The following is a 6,064-nucleotide window of genomic DNA, read 5'->3' as shown; positions in this document are numbered from 1 at the left end:
GTGTTGTATTACCAAAGAGAATGTTTCACAATAACATGAAAGTGACTGCATCAAGTTTACAAATTAAAAATTCAAATGAAGACCACGTGGTTAACTAATTAAGAATTTTAACACTTTTTTGTTAGAGTAAAGCTTATGTTCTAAGCTTCAATTTGATATATGATTTAACTCTTTTATCCTCATACTTTAGGAGACGGGGCCTGAACGAAAACGCTGTACAAACGCTATGGGGTTTTAGGCGGAAACAAAGAATAATAATAATAAAAATAATAAAAATCTCGACGAAAACAACACCTGTTCCGACGGTAGGTCGGAACAGCTAATAATATTTGTACCTGTTATCCCATACGGGTACATGTTCCCCATACGGGTACATGTTCCCTGTATGGGTACCTGTAACCCATGGGTATCTGTTAACCCACATGGGTCATACTTTTGAAGATTTTTAGCCATCATTGCCAGAGAGTTGTTTCTAATGACCAAACATCTCACCACAAGAGAACACAAACTTTCAAATGACAGCACATCAATCTTTAATGATATTTGTACCTGTAATCCCATATGGGTACATGTAATCCCATATGGGTACCTGTTGGCTAATTGGGGTAGCTGTTACCCAATTTGGTATCTGTTAGCCCATATAGGTTACACTTTTAAAGTTTTTTAGCCACCATTGCCAGAAAGGTATTTAAAATAACAAAAATATCTCGCTTAACTCAACAATATAGAATGGTTTGCGAAGACGATCAGAGCATACTGATCGAAACGTCAAGTTGAAACCAACGGTTCTTTTCAGAACCACCCCAACTCATTAGAGATAGTCATTACATGGTGTTACCGCAAACCTTTCTATATCGTATTTCCAACATGCAAAGTTGCACATCCTACTTAACTGAAAAATGTTGAAACACATGGCCGTAATATATCCATGTTGTATAAGAGTGCTTTATGAAATATAAAGAATATATTGAAAAATAAATCCTATGCTGGGTTTTTAATTTTTTTAAAGAAACATTTCTTCAATAAAAAAAAAATACTTCACATGTTTTGGCCAGACCATTAAAAATGGCATTGTTAAATAGAAATGAATAAGAAATTGCAGTCAGCAGTGATGTTCTTGCCGGAGCAATTATTTCAGACTGAAACGTTTCTAATCGGGACGAAGTCAAATTTAGTAGTAAATTTCATTTTTAAGGCACTGGACACATTTTACACCGTTTGTTATGAAATGCATATGGTTTATAGATAGATAATTCAAAAGTAGAATATAATGATCTACACAAATTTGCCTCGAAATTGCGTGGTTTTCCTTTTACTTTGCGAACTAACACGGTCGGCCATTTATGGGAGTCAACAATTTGACTCCCATAAATGGCCGACTGTGTTAGTCGACGATGTAAAAGGAAAACCACGCAATTTCGAGGCATACTTGTGTAGATCATTGTATTATACTTTTAAAACATCTTTCCAATCATGTACATTTCATATCAAACGGTTACAAGCACTCGTCCGATCCAAGGCAACGTGTTCCTTTAAGTAGTTGAAGATTCAGTTCACCTAGTTTTTAAAGCCGTTGGACTTTCAGAACATACAGATGTCATCACACTACCATTTCCTGTTCAAAACATTTTCAAATCCTTTTGTTTATGTAATGCTATGCGAACTTCTATCTTGATATTTATAATAACATTACTAATACTTAGAGTAACATTCCTTCAATACTATTCAGACACTACGAAAAAAAGGTATTCATGATTTTAATAATTGTTTTCATTTGTTGTTTTTGCATGTAGAAGTATAGACGGGTTAAAGGCAATGTATATTTGTTTTTGTTTTTTTGAACGGTTCAATATCAATGTAGATGTATACAATAAAACTAGCATGTTAAAACTTTACTTCAAAAGGTGGTAGCATTTTTGAGATATAGCCGAAATTCCGGAGCAAACATGTCCAGAATAATTACCCCTAATTAATATGAATACTCGATCTGAGAAACGTTACAGACAGTAATGCTTCTCAGATTCAAATTTTGGGGCATAGAAACTTAACATTTTACATAAACTAAACTTAACTAAATAACGATTAACTTCAAAGTGCTTTAACAAATACTATCGAAAGAAGCTGTATAGGCTTCTATTACCAAATGCTTGTATTGCCAAAAAGTGGTTTTACCAAAGGTGTTCCTTCTCTGGAGTTCAAGAATATTCAAGTATATTAAATGTGTGCCAAGCCACACCTATTTGTATTAAGTATATTTTTACGGAGTTCTTGAAGTGCCATTTATGAGGTCTTCATCCTGTAGTAAATTATCCTAGTTGGATAGCACTTCCAGAGCTCCGTAGATTTTGGAAGTCTTTCTATAAATTTTTACACAATGCAAACAAGCAGTGAATATTTTTACATTTTAGTTTTCGATTGTATTGACAAAACAACGTATTTATTAGTATTTGGTGATTCAGTTTTGTTCTAAGATTTCAGACTAACAGTGTTCTTAATGAATTAGAATTTTGAAGTTAGTGTTTTTTTGTTACTGTATTTTGGGGAAAGCCTTTCTTTCACATTTATAAACAGAGGTTTTGTACAGGTAATTAAAGTTAAACCAATTATATATCGTTTATTTTTACCAGTCATGTGAAAAAAAAACACGTATTTATTTAAAAACACACATTTCTACAATCTGTGCTGTTATATTTGATGAAAATGAGGACTAAACTGATGTCAAAATAAAAACATCCTGACATTATTTTATGTTTGGTTTCGAAGCCTTGTTCAAACTACCAAAGTGTGTTATTCTGTGATTCATTTAAAAATTGGTTCCAATTGCTCCACGGATTACAGTGTATACAGCTGATAGTGATAGTCACGGTTAAAGACTCTGAACACTATCGGTAATTGTCAAAGATTAGTCTTCTCACTTGGTGTATCTCAACAAAATGCATACCATAACAAACCTGTGATGATTTGAGCCCAATCGGTTGTTGAAGTTGCGAGATAATAATGAAAGAAAAAAACACCATTGTCACACGAAGTTGTATGCTTTTAGATGCTTGATTTCAAGACCTCAAATTCTAAATTAAATTCGTGGAAAAATACTCCTTTCTCGAAAACTAAATTACTTAAGAGGGAGCCGCTTCTCACAATGTTTAATACTATCAACCTCTCCCCATTACGCGTTACCAAGAAAAGTTTTATGCTAATTATTATTTTGAGTAATTACCAATAGTGTCCACTGCCTTTAAAAATCGCACGAGGACGATGCACAAGGTTGTGTGGGAGAACCCGTCGTATCTCTACGCACATGATTAATGATCATTTTTAAATGTTACGTACCACGTGGTCACTGTAGCTAGATTGGCCTTCATTGTCATTGGTTGAATGTTTTCAGTTTGGAATTGGGTTCGTAAAGTTTGCACACCCTAAGAGGGAAGGAAATAATCCATTTCATACGGAAAATTAATTTGCATGATGGGGTGAAGGAAGTTGAATCGATACTTCATAACCTTTGTTGCACACAGCTGTTGCACACATTGGTTTATGCTAATTTCTTGTTTTAATTACTGTTTAAACCAGAAGCAACCATTTGTAATTTTCCATAAAGCTTTTCGCTGTGCTAGGTTCTTTTTAGCCTACATAATTTGTAGTTAAAACTTCCCCTGGTTAATAATTATGCGCCGTTTTGTGACTGGTTGGATCACTGAATCCAATAAGCCATTTGCGAGTTGGATTTGAATAATGTCTGGCACAATGACTTGCTTAGTCACAAGTCATTACTTTAGTTTGAATTCCTCAGACTACAGAAACAGTCAAATTCGGGGCAAGCCTTGCAACGTAACCTCCAGATGAGGAGAACCGTGTACCAGTGCACCATACACATCCATTCAGAATTGTGTACGTATGTGATGGGTGTTCACCGTCTCTTTCGTAACTACGCAAAAGCTTGCCCCTAATCATGTGACATAGCAACTGTCTCTATGGTCTGATGAATTTTAGGTGGTGACTTGTGATCAAGCACGTCTTTGTTCCAGACAACACTCGAATCTAATACGTGTGTTGGACTCTGCGGTGCGGCTACATGTTTTGTTAAGCACCTTAAATAACACAAAATATTGCTAAAAGGGCGATGTCTCTTTTTGTATAATGACGTTGGCCCAACGACGTGATTTGTTTTTGGTTCAAAATATAATATTTAAAGGGTGCGTTCGATCAGTTTCCCCGGGTCGACCCTGCGGTGCTCATTCGGGTGAGCCCCTGACAAGAGCTAATCGAACGATCACTCACCCTCGTGGTGACGTCATGCACCTCGGGCCAGCCCTAAACCCCCCCCCCCCCCCCCAAGTGACCCGTTCCACAAGCAGGGCACTTGGGGCTGACCCGGGTGAGCCCCTGGAATGACTTCAAAGCTATTCGAACGTACCGGGAGCAGACCGGGGTCTACCTGGGGAAGCTAATCGAACGCACACATATTCATTAATACAACATGTTTAACCTTTTTTTTAATGCTATATTTATAATCTTTATGGCTTTTTAATATTGTGAACTTTGAAACATGTTAAATTTACTATATTATTTTTCTAGTGAATCAGTGCCACTTTGTATTTGTACTGGAATTTTGTTAAAAGAGGGCGCTATCAGACATAGTTTGTACACTAGTTCGCCGTATGGGGGACCGAATCTGCGGGAGGACAGGATCTCCTTCCACACTTGACTGGCCCCCAGTCTTGATCCGCAAGGATAAAGACAGGTCCTCGCTGTCAGATCCAGTGATTCCATTGGATACAATCATCGTTTGATAAATGTGCATTGTTGCATATGCAATAATGTCCGCCGTACGGTTTTGCATATGCAATCGCGTCCGCCCGGACGCTGCTGCTGCATAATGCGACTGTGTCCGCCCGGACACATTTGCATATACAGTTGTGTCCGCCCCCGTGCAAAACCTTCCTTGCAGTAAATTAACGCCCTTGGTCGACGAAATACGTTCGCCATTTTTGGCGAAGCCAAGTGCATGTCATGAATGACATGGGAAATGTTCAGTCGTTGGGTATTCGCTGCAATCATAAAAAAAAAAATTAATACGTGAAATCCATCACCGATAGAGTTTTTTAGAGGCAATCCGTCGCAACACTTTCCGACGGGTGTCAGTGAATACAATAACGTGTCGGAGTGGGAGTCACCTCGGGTGATTGCTAGCTACGCACGTACCCATCGAGTACCTAACCCGGAAGATACTGGATGAAGGAAAGGGAAAGGTACAATACAAATAAAGGACGGTGTCCCAGGGGATTCGGTCCCCCATAACGGGAAATAAACATGGGCTCGAGGAGGATGATTCAAAAGAGGGCGCTGTCAGAAGAAGTTTTACTCGGTTTGCCTAATAGATGGACAGAATCTCCTGCCACACTATGTGAGACTTTTATTGACTCTGGTGGCAGCAGACTTTACCAGGTAATTTCACTGTTCCTTGGAAATGTAATCATGCTCAGAACGACATGAACAGTTAATTTTACCTGGTAAGTCTGCTGCCACCTAGCGTTCAAAAGTCCCCCATTGTCGACCACACCTATACTGCTACGGCTGGTCGTGCGTTGATGTATGTACTTAGCAACATCATTTAGCAACAGTTTGAACCGTAAAACAAAGCCGCTACTTTTTTCCCCAAATAGGACAACAAATAAATGCTGATAATGAAAAGAAAAAAACGGTCATACGACGTCATTTTCGTCACCCTTGTTTTAGCGAGGTTACCAAAAAAAATAATGTGTAAAGGAACCAAACCCGCACACTTAAACGGGTCCCAAACCACGATATTTATTTAGTCTAGAAAATCAGTCAAGGTCAACAATGTGAATAATGTTTGAACAACATAGAATTCTTTTACAGGATTTGGGTACTTTTTCAAAATGTCCATAGATTTACATTAAACTTACAGGGTTTGAAGATAATGATAGTGGAAAGCTTCCCTTCAAATATCACTTACTGAGGTGCTGTAGTTTTAGAGAAATGAGTAAAACAATGTCATGGAAATACGTTTGTAAATGATTACAATAATTTTCGTCTCATGAGA

This window comes from Asterias rubens, chromosome 6 (genome assembly GCF_902459465.1).
Source record: "Asterias rubens chromosome 6, eAstRub1.3, whole genome shotgun sequence".
NCBI lineage: Eukaryota > Metazoa > Echinodermata > Asteroidea > Forcipulatida > Asteriidae > Asterias > Asterias rubens.
Note: the sequence above shows the minus strand (reverse complement) of the source record.